The following is a 14,836-nucleotide window of genomic DNA, read 5'->3' on the forward strand; positions in this document are numbered from 1 at the left end:
TCTGTTTCCTCCCATTGTAAAATTAGTTCTCTGCTCACAAAGATACAAAAACATGAATAAAACAAGCACAGATGCAAGCTGCACAAGAACTGTGATGACAAGTTACAAGTGGCAAGTATTGGCACAGTACTATTCTGGCTTCCCAATTTCCCGTAGTCCAGATGAGGGTATGTCCTTTGAAGCCAGTGTGAACAAGAGTAGCACATAAATATCTATGAGCCCAATTCTAGAAAAACATGTACTTTAGTATCTTTTCTGCATTTCACAATACTAAGCTTTTTATAGGGAACGGGTACCAGGCACATAGTGCGTTTAATTTTGTATTTACCATTTAATTATCTGAACGTTTGGCATTTCTGCTTCTTTTCCCGAAAGAGGAAAATTTTACTCCCGCTTCCCCTTCCCCCCCGCCCCACGCTGTTCTCTCTGGTCTGAGGAAGACTACATTGTTTCCAACACATTTACTAATCTAAACGTACGAGTGCCATCTTTTGGTACAGAAATCGGCGGCTGCAGCACAGCTGCGTGCCCCAGAGTCAGTGGCGGCATCACAGAACAGCTCCCTCCGCCGGGCAGCCCCTCTCTGCCGCCCCGCCCCGCCCCGCTCTCCCTCAGAGGCGGGAGCGCCGCGGGGCCACGTCCCTCGCCGGGGCCGACGCGGGAAGAGGGACGTCTCCGCAGATGGCCGGGGCAGCTCCGAGGGGCTTTCCTCAGCGCCCCCCCCAAGGAATTCCGCCTCCTCAGCGGGCACCTACCCAAGGGGAGCCCGCGGTGGCGCTGAGGCGACCGGCCGCGCCCGCCAGGTGCAGGCGCACGCGTCGGGGGCAGAGCCGTCGGCGCGGCCGGCACTGCCAGAGTGGCGCCAGCGATAGAAAGGCGTCGGGAGGGGCACTTAACGCAGGCGCGGTGGCCAAGTGGTAAGGCGTCGGTCTCGTAAACCGAAGATCACGGGTTCGAACCCCGTCCGTGCCTAGAGGGTCTGCGTCGTCGGTAACTTCCCTGACCCTTTTTAGGGCCAGGCGGGAGCCCGGCACGGCTCGGGCTCCCGGGAAGGCAAGCAGCGGGGTGTGACTGCAGCGCACCGAGGGCAAGTGACGCCCTGCGAGGTGTCGCTGCCGCTGCTCTGGCGTCCCCTGGCTTCAGCAAAGCCACCGGGTGAGTGTACCCCACCTTTGTGCCGGTCACTTCTGTCAAACTGCTCCCCTCATGCTTGCAACAACAGGCACGTTTTTCTTGTAACTCCCCAATTCAAGAGGCCCCTGAGGTCACCTGGAGAAGCAACAGTAGAAGATGATTTCAAGGAAAAGATGTCTACCACCGCCCAGGGGTACGTCCTACAGAGCAGCCTGGAAGCACGTGCTGGCAGCCGCCATGACAGGGATCCGTTCCTGTGAGGAAGAAGCTCTCGTTTGACAAGATCTTATCCTCAGGCTGCAGCTCCCAACACCATTACTGGTTCTTTTCATTGGGTTTTTCCCCCCCACCCTGTAATTCATTTCATTATTTATTAATTTAGTTATGTCTTCTGGTTAGTAAAACATGAAGTTTCTTCATCTGTACCCCTAACCATTTAGAAGGATTATTTGCAATCTCGTTAGTGTTCACTTTACATTTTCTACTTTTTTAAATAGAAAAACTCCCCGTCGCAGTGGAAGGGCTGAGGAAAGGTGGGGCCGGTTGCGCTGCGGGGCGCTAGGCGACGCTCCCCCGTCTCCAAGCAGGACCAAACACCGGGGGCTTCAGCCGCAGCTGGTCCAGCAGGTCATGAACAGCCGGGACGTGCATCTCGGGGACACTGACAGGACCAACCACCAAATCAGCACACACAGTTAGGGGCTGGCAGCACTTAAAACCATCCTAACGATGTAAATAGGGTCCAGCACTACAAACTGGAGGAACTCTATTGATTCACGTTTGGTATCTGCTCACCATCTGAAGCTTCACTGACCTTGGATTAGCCCATGCAGCCAGTTTTGTTTTCTTCCTGACAAATCTTCCTCTCGTAATCTGCACTGCTGTTTTTTAGAATCAAAATCGTACAATTGTTCTATGAACAAAAATAACTGTCATTAATGATTTACAATAGATTTTGTAAAATCTTTTACAATAAGATACATAAATTCTGTTGGTAGGTCAAAATCATCATTGAAATTGTATTTTGATTCAAAGAAGGGCTGTAACCACTTATTCTATATGAGGTTTTTTCCACAGATTTACTGTTATGAAGACTATCTGGCTGTATTAATTACATGCAATTAAAATTTTACACTTAGTTTACTGTCAATATTCACAAGTCTCCAGAACTGCTCTTTAGCAAATTCGGCATAACTTTGACGAAGCATCAGCAGGGAGGAAATCATGGTGCCTACCTTCCAGTTCATTTTTGAACCTGGAATTTCTAGCATGAAATCCGTGACAGCACTGCCCAGCCTCCCTAGAGAGAAGAAAAATGTAAATTATTGATTTTGAGCAGTGCACAGAGCACATGCAGAACTACAACCCAAAATGTTTCAAATAGGTTTATGTTTTCTTAGATATTTTTACTCCTGGATACGAAGGACAGTAAGGAACAGCCACGTCCCTGAAGCTGCTTTCATAAGAGGGTTTTCAAAGCTAAACAAAAATCAAACTCAAGGACAAAATACACATCTGATAAATGCTGCTTTCTGTTCCTCCAACCTCAGGAATAAACCTGGAGCCACCCTGCCTGTGATGAGTAATGTTTTCATAAATTCTTGCTTGTTTTTTTTAGAAATATAAGAGTAAGGCAGGTGTGTATGAGAGCTATGGCTGCGTCTCACCCACGAAGCAATGGTTTGAGGCGTGTGAGTCTGTGTTACACAGCACAAATGGAAATTAGGTAATATAGAGCCTGTTTTTCCATAGTTTGCTGACAGAACTTACATTTTGCTAAAAAACATTGTTAAATTATTAGCATGATACTAATTTTGCTAAGTAATGTTTTAGGATGTGTCTTAATGGTTATTTACTTGAAATTAATTTTGCAATTAGAAAACTATGAAATCACAGCATAAGAGAAGCTAGTGCAGACCAGAAATTGGTAACTGCAGTAGCAGTTAAGATGTAGAAATAATTAACATGCCACACAGGTTTACTGCCATGACATAGATTCATTTACATGACATCAAACCTTTTTGAAAGTGTTACTATATTTGCCTTTAGCTTTCTCCTTTCTAGACAGGACAATGCCCAAATTTTAAAATCTCTCCTGTTAGGTCATGTTTTCTACACCTCTAATCATCCGTGCTATAATCCCCCAGGCCCTCTCCAGTTGCTACACACTCTTCTCGAAACATGGCCCCAAAGTGGACATACTGCTGCCGCTTCCCAGCACCGAGCAGAGCGGAGCATTTCTGCACAGCACGGCTGACAGCAGGGCACTGTGAGCAGGAGAGTGGGAATGTGCATTACGTGCACCCAGCAAAGCCCGAGCTGCCATAGTTCTAGTGCTCAGAGAAGCCACAAAGCTGCCATCACATCACACGATATGAGTCATTACACGTGAGCACAAACTATCCCTGCCGGCACACATGGCCTTGTCCCCAGACCGGACCATATGACATGAAATTTACGCTGGAAACTTCCTCTCTCACCATGTGCTTGGCAGCGCTGCAGCCCCCCTGCCACCCTGGCCTGACGGGGGGCAGCCCTGGAGCTGGAGGGAGGCTGCAGGTCCCGCTGTCACCCAGCATGCCAGGCACGGCAGGGCGGGTGGCACATAGCAAGCAGTTAAAACAGCAGCCAATGGGGCCGAATCCCAGGGCAGAATCTGTAGTATGGGGTCATGTGAAATGAGTCCTCTCCTTAATCCAGCTTCTAGTATCCATCATTGCATCATTTTTCAGAAATTATTTAGAAAACCCTCACACTGTATTGCCGAACACAAAAGGTGAAGCAAATCTAATTGAGTTTCATCATTTTTGTCGTTTTAACAGAGCCTCTGGCTGCCTTTCTGAGTTAATTGAATTTTACATGTGACAACCAGTATGACCAACAGAGGACAGCACATCCATTTCTTTTAATGATCAAAAGATCCTGAACTTGAAGCTGCCATTCACTTTTTCACTCAGGAAATGAGAGTGACAGGCGGAGTAGAGCACTGTGTCACAAATAAGCCAGCCAGCTTAAAAAGGCCTTCTTGCAATTAACTAGAGCTGTTTTGAATTCCAAGAGATTACTTAAAATAAATCCACTTTTAACCAAGCATTACTGTTAATGAAACACTGTGGGTGCCCCCCTCTGAAAGCTGGGTCTGTATTTTGAAGCAATTGTTTATTGAGCACTTGGAGAACAGTTAAAACATACTCGGGAGTCAAAGCACTCTTAGGATTGTCAGGTGAACCCTGCTAATTCCCCTTCAAAACTGCAGGCGGACGAGGTGTCTGTAACTAAGTTTTGATTAAATGTGAGTGTTTATAAAACACTGAAGTAAAGCCAGACTCCAGTGTTTTTATTGCATTTGATTTGGGGACAGAGAAGACTCTGCAAGTCATAATGAAATTCAAAAAACAAACCCAAGGATTTCATGTGGCTGAGGGGAATTTCATTATGGAAATTCAATTAACCTGCAAGAGTTGCACACATTTAAATCTATTATCTTCCCCCAAAAGCTGGCCATTGTGTTTTTTATAGCAGCATTTTCTGTTCCTGGATAAATAACGCTTTATTACAAATGCATTGACATCTTTATATAATTAATAGCATATAAAACCATCTTCATCTGTTACTGCTTTGCAAACATTCATTCCTGCTTCCTATGAAATGTATCAAATAGTGTTTGGGGTTTTTTTTAAAGGGATGACTAAAGAAGGATTAGGTGTTGGACACAAGCACAAAGCAAATATAGAGATTTAGGAGACGTGAGGAATAACAGTGGCTCGTGACAGCGTACGGGTCTGCTGCAAGTCCCGATTTACATTTGTGAGTCAGGGCCTGATCCTGTGAATTGCTGAGCAGAATTAATTAACAGCCTAAGATACCATTAAGTCAACGGGGACTGACCATTAAGTCAGTATTAGGCCCCTTAAATAAAAGCCAACCTACAAATTCCTGTTCACGTGAGTAACGATATTGCACACATCTACAGTAATAACATGAATTATTCATATCAGTGTAGCATGAAAGATGCAACCCGCAAAGCATGTTTAAAATAACACATGAACATTAATTAGCATTCCTGTGATACACAGAAGTGTTATAATTTGGCCCATTTTTTACTCATATGTGTATTCCTTTTATTTGCTGTGTGCATAGGTCTGATACAAGGACATGGGGGAAAGTAAATAAAGGAGATAGACATCTATAAACATTAGTAGAAAATGAGGAAAGGGGGTTACTGATTAGCTTTCTTCCCATATGAACCTCCTAGATCATATCGGAGAAATGTGAGTTAAGTGTTTTACCATTCTTCTTTTTTTAAACATTATCTGATCAGAGAAGCATGAAAAGCACTTTATTGCTCACTTGATTTTTTTTTTTTCCTGTGCTAGGAGCCCTCTGCAGGAAGTGAAGCTGAATTTCACAAATCTTGCCTTTCTGACGTCTCCCGAATTTCTAGGAATGCCCCTTCCCTGTTACTATATTTGGAGGTAGTTTCTAGGAAAAAAAATTAATTTTCGGACGGTTTTGGACTCACCACACCTACTCTCGGAGGACTGAGAGCCCCAGGTCTCCTGGCACGGCCCCCGCGGAGTTGAGGAGCTCACGGCTCGGGCTCAGCAACTCCTGGTGCAGACTGCACGTCTTTGTAGCACTGTCGGAGGAATGAGCATGGAGAGGGAGTGGGAAGGGGAGAGATGTCTTTGTGGCAACAATGAGTGAATCTTCTCCAGTTATTTCCTGGTGGCTGCTCTTTTTTCCCCCCCCCCCCCTTGCACTTTTCTTCCCACCCCCCCCCCTTTTTTTTTAAAGGAAGAGGATCTTAAGAAAAAAAAACACCTTCTGGATTTATTTTTTTTTCTCTCCGCTTCCCCCTCTCCCCCTCCCCTTGATGTGGCCTCTTGTTTAGCTTGTGGCGTGACCGTGATGAAGAAATGTTTCTGGGCGCCTGGCAGGGTGATCTTTTTATGTAATGAGTCAGGATTTTGCCAACGGAAGGAGCCGGCTCGCAGCGAGGACCGAAGGGCTGTCTCCTTTTCAAAGAAGGGGAACCTGCCAAGGCTGAGCGACACCCTCTCCTCGGGATCCCCGCTCGCTTCGGCCGTTCATGAATTCACGGTTTGCGGGGGCCACCGCCCGGGAAGGGGGGGGAAGGGGGGGGGGCCACACACTGACAAGTGGTAAGTTGCGCTCTTCCTTCCGCGCCCTCCGCGCACGTCCCCCGCCGCCTCCGAGGCCCCCAGGTGGGGCCGCCGCTCCCGCGGGAAGCCGGGGCCGCGCCCTGCCGCGGAGATGAGGCGGCTCCGCGCCTGGCGGACACCTTGGAGGGGAGGGGGAGATGCTCGGCCCCCGCCCGCGGAGCGGAGCGCCTCTAAGGCGCTCCGCTCCGCGGGCGGGGGCCGAGCATCTCCCCCCCCCCGCCCCCGCCGCTGCTGGCGCCCCCCTACCCACCTGCCGCAGGCCGCGGAGGGGGCGCCGGCGGGCGGGAGGCCGGGGCCCGCCTGGCTCCGCCGCCGTACCGGGAGGCCGGGCGGGTCGGTCGCCGTGCCCGGCGGCACCCTCGGGAGCTACAGGTGTCCGTCGGTACCGGGGGTGACCGTCCCGGGGCCTGAATGCGGCTTCGGGGGGTGGTGGTGGTGGGGGGTGTCGGTTTTCGCCCAGCGCCGATAACTGATAGGTGTCGATAGGTATCGTTTGATGAGCTTGCGTGAAAGAATAGTAAGAAAAAAAAAAAAAAAACCAACCACCCTTCTAAATCATCACAACCATAAATAAGTCAGCGAATTCCTCTTCCTACAGGCCGTACGTTTTATTTTAAGATTTCTACTTAGCCAGAATTTCCATCAACTTCTCTGGGTTTCTCTTTCAAGATGTATTTTGCTGATTCGAAAGTAGAATAAATGTAACAGTGGCTTTTCAAGAACAGTAATTAGTTTATTGTAAAGTAACTGACAGCATTTACCTACTTCAGTCATCCAAGTGTAAACCATAATGCTTTTAAACTTGGATTGTATTTAGAAGTTCTGTTGGAATTATAAACTGAGGATTTAGAACATATGTTCCTTTTGTCTACAAATCTCTACTTTTCCTCTCATCTTTGAAAGAAGTTCTTAAGAAACATCGTGCTGAGGGTAGTAAGATTTAGACACACAGCTGCATACTTGAAACTACCACTATCAGTGGGAAAAGACCTAACTGTTTCAAGTAAAGTGAAAATATTTTCTAGTGTATTGTACAAATAACAAATTTAGAGTAATGACAGACATCTCTCTATAATGTGTCAACTTTAGTTTGAAATATAGTGGAACAGATAAGCAAGTAAGTCGTTGCTCACTTTGAGAAGAACTCTTAATAGATATTTGAGCACTGTAACTTATTCTGGGGGAGTTCCGTGTCACTTTATACACACTTATAGAAGGTGCTGCTTAGCTACTTAATAAATAAATCATTAAGTGTGAATAAAACCAAATAGTATCTGTTGGCAATTCCTGCTGTCCAGAAAGTGAAGGAGTGTGTATTGTGACTTAGCTTAAATACTCTCTTTTATTAGTCTGAAAATTACCCACTTTATAAGCAATGATTCTCTCAGTTGATTGGGCATATATTACAAAGATACTTTACTTACAAATTGAATCTCAGAAGGTTGTGGTTCCAGAGTCGGGGTTTTGGGGGCGAGATGAGCTTATGTTTTATCCAACTGGCCCACAAAGTCCCGCTTTTGGTGGTCACTTTGTTCTGCAAAAGAAACCAGTTCGTTATGGCTCTGACAGTGGACATTAAACTTAGTAGTAAACTACTGTTGCACTTAGTAAAAGGCTACTATACACTTTAAATAAATAACATTCTAACTTTCACGTTGTCTTTAGTGATAAAAAGTGGATAGAAAATACTATCATTCTTAAACGTAAAAAAAAATGTTTTCTAACTGTTGGTGGTGTTTTTCTCTTAAAAAGCCAGTGAAAGCCAAAGAAAAAGCTACATTTCAAAAAGTGGTCATTTAATATAGGTGAATTGGGAGAAAACGAAATAAGTCCCTAGAAAAGAGAGGCAGCTTAAACCTTGAAAAAATCATATAAACACCAGTAAGGTTTGTATTGTCAATCCCCTCCTCAGTTTTTTTGCTCACAAAGTGTTCAGTTTTTTAATGTATCTCTTCAACTAGCTGGTTTTTTACGTATATGTGTTTGTGTGTTTGCATGTGTACAGTCTGTATCTATGAATCAATTTAAAGATTACTAATTTTTGTACTGATAATAGTTGTAGAATATATTTTTATGAGTAAGGCACCGTAAACCTGAGCCTGATAAAGCTGTTCATTTTACTATTTACATTTTGGTATCAATATCCTAAAGAATCTAACCATAATTTTTAAGTAAAAATTACGTAGTTATACTTTCCGCATGGGATTCGAGTAAGTGTTGAAAATGTGTTAGTAGATAAGCTGAACTTTCTTGTGGTTCTGAATATACTGTACATATATCTAAGACTGAATAAAACACGTTACACTCACAGAATTTAATTTATACCATGACTCACGTATGCAGCATACGCACACAATTTACATACAGGAGCATCCTCTCAGTTGGTGTAAATGCGTCTGTCATAGTTTTGACATTTTATGCCAGCTAATCACCTGCTTGAGTTACACATAAACATCTAGACATTCACCTTGTGGTCCCATTATCATTGCAGTCAGATTAATTTTAAGTGCTGACCTATGCAGACTGAATCAATTTGAATATTTCAAAAAGGCCTGGAAATTCAGCTGAAGTAACACAGCGATACACTGTTAAAATGAAGTTGTTGGTATGTGATATAATCGCAGGCCTATATGCAGGATCTGTATATTCATGCAAATAGATATGCTGAATTATCCAGACTTTTCTATGGAATGCTGGTATTTTACATTTTATAGCAATATAATCGCTACACATGTGAAATGGGACATCCAAACATCAGTGCAACAAATTCCTTACTTGTTTAAGACTGAAATAAGATGTGGAAGAGCTTAGGTCAGAATTGTGCTGCTAATATGCCTTTTAGCTACTATTTTGCATGAAATAATGCTTTTCAAAAGCAGCGTTTATAAAAAGGTTAAATATTCATAAACCAATTAAGTTAGAAATTTAACTGTGGACATTTTTTATTTTTGAATTAGAGTACTTCGTTTGTGAATACACTGTAGACCTGTCCAATATTATAAGTTGTCAGATTTGGATTGGTTTAATGGTCTCTTCACTAGTATTCTGAGAACAGAAGAGCAGAGAATCAGAGATTAGGGAGTGAATCAATGTGAGGATCTTGCTTTAAGGGAAAAGAGAAACAAACTTACATACCCAAACAGCAGCAAAGATCAACTCTGCTTGGCTGAAATACAGCAGTTGCTTCTCACCAACTATTACTTTAAAGCTCTTAAATCAAAATGTAATTTTGTATAGCTGCTTTCAGTAAGATCTGCACTGTGTTAACCAGCTATTTTTAGATATTTTTTTCAAATAGGTTCTATTTGATTCTCTATTGAAGATGCATAAAATTCACGTGCATTCCTTCTAGCACCAATAATGTAGCTATAGAATTAATAAACTATTTAAATGATTAATGAGCAGTGTTAAAGACCAGAGTTACGCTTCTGTAGGCCTTCCTCATACAAAATTTTTATTCAGGTTTTTTTCCCATTAGTGAGCTTACAGAAAGAGCTCCTGTTTCTCTCTAGTGTGCAGTAAAACAGACAATTTTCTACTATTATGGATATTATGCATATGTATTAAACTGTAAATGTATGCTCATTTTATATGCGTTACCCAAATTAATGATGATTAGACAGTGATAGATTCCCTAACATCTATGTTATAAAAATTCGATCTCTTTCCCTCACACTGGTTTTCCCCCAAGGTTTCTGTGCAGCATGGGGTGGTGGCCTCAGAGTTGAGACTCCTGAAGTGCATTGCGTATCCAGAGCATTAATAATGAAATACCTGGGATCAGTCCATTTTGCTATTTGAAATGAAAAAAGAAATTTACAGAAGATAAAAAGTAGACAGTATGTTTGGAATCAAAATTAATTTTCCTTGAGATAAAAACTGTCATGAATTATTGAAAAAATAATATTTAGAAAGATCAACTCCAATTATTTATTACATTTATAATTTATAAAATTGAAAGCCCTACTAGCTATGTTTCTATTTAAAATAAATTTAAAACTACATTTTTAGAATTACTTTTCTGCATTTTTAAGCAAACCTTTAAAAAAACAGCTTAAGAACACTGAATCAGCAGGGGATTAATAAGTGGCCTAATCTGTTTACTTTTGAAATTTTATTGAAAGCAGTGAAAAGATCAGGATCTCCACCAGAATCCCGTGGCATGGTTTGGGGATCGGGCCGCGGCCTGCATTTTCTGAAGCAGGGCCTCAACCTTTGACATCTCCTGACCTCATGTTGCAACAGAAAAGTTTTGTGACTCCCCTCTGATCTAGCCATAGAAAAAAAGAGAGGGAGGGAGTGACCCCGAGTTTGGAAACTCATGACCTGGAACAACTGAAAATTCTGCCTTAGTAAAGGGTACAAAATCAGTCATCCTTTCCTATGAAGCTATCCAGAGTTTTTCCAGAGCAAGAACACAGACAGCCAAGGTATGATTTTTATATTGTGTCTTGTTCTTTGCTCTCTGTTCTAATGTTATACATCAGTACTGCTTGCCAGCGTGAAACCTGGACCCTGTGCCACGAAGGAAATCTATGCAAACATACACCAGTATGATACGAACATATTTTTCAAAGGTATCGCTCAAAAATCCTTTTTTTACTTGACTTAAAAATCATATTTAGCAGATTATGAAGCAAAAATAATTGTAAGGTTTTTTGATGGCCTTAAAATGTTAGTGGAAAAACACTGCTATCACCTGGAAGCTGCACCTGTAGCGGAAGAAGCGGTAGAAAAGTGGTTGTATTACATGGCCTGCCAAATCCACTTCAGACCATGCAGCTTTCAGTGAAATTAATGAATTTAAGGCATCATTTGCCCTGTTCACAGTGCACATCAGTTAATAATTATGCTAACCTCTTGTTGCAATGTCAAACACTTTTCTCAGTCAAACAATGCAAATGTGTAGGGAATTTGGTAAAGGTACAAACATGGAAAAAAGAAACAAAGAATCAAGTTTTTTTGCCTGTAGTCAAAATGCCCAAATAATTTGTTTACAAGGTTTCAGTGCAAGGGCAACGTTTACATAGGTGACGTGTGAATGGATAGGCATTATTCAGCTTGTGGATTTTTTTTCAGGACATTTCTACAACATGTACAGAATAAATAAAAATAATAGGAATAGAAATAAAACCACATCTATTACTGAGGTAACTTGCTTTGTGAGCTAGCAAAATATGAATACATGTTAATGGTTAGTTTCAGAAGGTCACCACTGATTTCTGACTCTCTGTTGGATATAAGGCTCTTGCAATTATCAACATTTTATTTTTCACATTGGAATTACAGTTCTCTACAGACAGGCTCCAGAGTTTTAAAATACATTTTTTTCTTTTCTTGTTCGGAGCATACCTACTCCTACCTCAGCTCAAAAGAAGTCTTAAAAATGATGCATCAGTCCTATCTCATTTCGTAATATACTGAATGGTTACATCATTGATACACATTAATAACTTAAAACAATTTTAATCTTTTCAGTTAATACAGCTGTAATATTTTAATTTAGCTGTTAATGGGGGAGGCTACAATTCACCAGTGTAGTAATGTAATATTGATGCATTTTTTGCATTTTAAATATCTCAGCTGCAGTCAGACAGTCCAAATCCTTTTACTGGAATCATGGCCTTTCTATTTGAACTCATATAAAATAGTATATAGACATAAATTTTTAAAAGTAATAGCTTCTCTTCTGTTTTGTAGCCCAAGATAAGAATTAAAACAAAACAAAAAAGATAAATCACATTCTGTCATCTACAACAAGGCATGTATAAATGGTTTTAGGAAAGGGTAAGAAAAATCATTTCAGGATGTTTCAGGATTGGCCCACAAGGGTCAGTAAAAATAACTGAATGCAGTAATTTTACCGAAGGGGTATTTCTATTTGTTATATATTGCCATTGTTAAAAATGTCTATTAAAGTCAGCATAATCTAGATTTTTGCTTTGATGCTGCCGCTGTTTGTATAAAAGCTTTCTTTTGTAATAAAAGGCCTATTTCAAATCACACGAACAGCACACACCTCTGTCAGTAGGTTCCTGGATGCTGGTGTAAGTCAGCAGTGTCTCCACTGAAATCACTGCACCTACATCAACAAAAACACCAGTCAGATCACAGTAAAATTTCTGGAACCTGAGGAAAGAACTGGGTTCATTTTTTATATTATAACATGAACAAACAAAGAGCAAATGTATTACGCAGAACACCATATTAAATAATATATGAGGAATTGAGCATTGCTTTTTTCAATTATATTTTATACATTATACTACAAGAATCCATTGAAGAATATGCCTCTTAGGTGCTATTTAGTGTGGATTATTTTAAAAGAGTAAGTTTTCATTAGGCATGTCAATTGAATAGGCGTAACTAAAAGTTCAAATGTGCTACCTGTTTTACTAAGGAGATTCCTTAATCTGGAGTATTCAGTCTTTACTAAATTGGGATACTTCTTTGCATTTTTACTCTGAGTGGCCTTTCTGTATGTATGGAAAACTGCCCACATGGTTGGTTGGAAAATATTTTGAAATTCTTTAAAATGAAAGATGTTATATGATTTTATTATGTATCATTTTCTTCTATAAACTAACGTTCATGCTGTCACTGAAGTAAATCCTTAAAAATGAGAGATGCAAGTCAACTGTTAATGATGATTATTCTGTTTTATTTTGTGCTTTTTGGGAGCTGAAAGAACAAAAATTGTCCTGGATTGTCTGTGCTTTACGCATAATGTTTTTAGCTTCCCAATACTAACAGTATGTCTAAGATAGCTGCTTCGGAATTCACTTTGGTGAATGGACAGAACCATTTTATACATCCAAAGTAAATGAGTTTGAGGCTATTTGAAAAACTACAATTTTCCTATGCAGTGTACTAACAGGAAATTATGAAATCCCGAAGTATTGTTGGAAAATTGTTCTAACTTAAAAAATTTTTCTTTATAGTTTCATTCTTGATGTTCCGCAGCATTCACCACTTCCTGCATGGCTCTTTACCGCAGGGAAAATGAGGGACTTTTGGGGGCAGATGTGTTTCTATTACACTATCATAATGCCCCTAAAAATCCTTATTGCTCTTGCAGTATTCTTCTGTGTTGCTGGGCCTGGTGTGAACTACTCGAAGACCTAGCTTATAAGTACAGCTTTTCTATAAAAACACTTTAAAAAAACCTCTGAGTTTTATTTTGTTTATCTTACATTATTTTTAGTTGTGTTTACTGTTGCTTAAAATATAAATGGCAAGATATGCAACCACCTGTTGGTAAACAAATGTCATAAGTCATAAATCCAAGGGACATGCCGATAACTGCATGGTATTATGAAGACGAATATATTTTGGTTTAAGAGTAAGAGCTTCACTCTTTTGGTATGATTAACTTGTTTATAACATAAGAATTTAGTGTGTATGTCTCTGAAAACATGACACAGATTTTGCAAGCTAATTTGAATGACTGTAATAGCGAACCCCACTTAGAATATTAACCACTTTTAAGAACATACATCAGGCCATTTATCAAATTGATAGATCTGCCCAGTACTTTAACTCAAATTAAATGCACAAAAATATTCAAATCAAATTTTCATGCAGTCCCCAAATAAATTTACGATTAAACCTAGAAAAGGCATTGTGGGTTCTCAGCTATTCTCTGATTACTCAACTCGAAAGGTCTTTGTGTGGGCATACCTCTTGCTGGGGCTTTTGAGGAAGGCGGGATGGCACAGTCCACTGTGAACGCAGCTGTGCTGTATGACTCCTCTCTCTACCCCTCCGGGTGAGTGGGAGAGATCTCTGGCATTGGAGTGCCCAACTTAGTCTCTCAGGCACAGTTTATTCCTGCTAGGTGGCAGGTTCCCCTGAAGTCTGCAGTTTTCCACAGTTCCTGAAGGAAAAGGCAGGAACATATAAATATAAACATGGTTTGTTTTTGTCTGGGTATTGCAATGCAATATATCATCAGTTTGACGTGTGCAGTGCTAGTAACATTTATTTCAGTAGCTGTGTGTAGGACAGTACTATGACTGGTTTGTGTTAAATGTACTCTTGACTTCACTGACTAGCTTAAAAGAAATAATAGGTATATGGCGTCACATCATCCCTCTGACAGTGTCTAATATCTTTAAATAGCCTTCAAAATATTTAGTGATATAGGAAAAAAACTAGCTGGGTAGATTCTCCCTCCCCTTACCCCTTTTATACTGAAGTTTAATCCCCAAGGAAATGCTCCTCTTCATTCTGCTAAAGGAGTGTTTCTTATTTTTCAGGCAGGAAAATCTTACAGGTTAAGTCATGTCCTATAGGTCACAAAGCAAGCCTGCTGTTACGACTGGAACCCAGAACTTTTGATGCCCAGATAGATAAATACCTTACTTTCTAGAAGGACAGAATGGGCCGTGTTGCACCGTATTATATTTACAGGTTAAAACATGCTGGCATATGCATTTCAACATAAAACATTTCAACATGCAACTGCATTTCAAATGTATGTATAGACAGAAAGCAGCAGAAAAACTAATCATTAT

The 14,836-nt window shown here is 41.0% G+C and overlaps 1 non-coding gene across 1 annotated transcript; it reads left to right on the forward strand.

Moving 5' to 3' along the window:
- The first annotated feature begins 900 nt into the window (after nt 1–900).
- On the forward strand, nt 901–972 carry TRNAT-CGU (transfer RNA threonine (anticodon CGU)). The gene has a single exon. It is a non-coding gene; the product is annotated as a tRNA-Thr (tRNA).
- The last annotated feature ends 13,864 nt before the right edge of the window (nt 973–14,836 follow it).

This window comes from Larus michahellis, chromosome 8 (assembly GCF_964199755.1).
Source record: "Larus michahellis chromosome 8, bLarMic1.1, whole genome shotgun sequence".
Classification (NCBI taxonomy): domain Eukaryota; kingdom Metazoa; phylum Chordata; class Aves; order Charadriiformes; family Laridae; genus Larus; species Larus michahellis.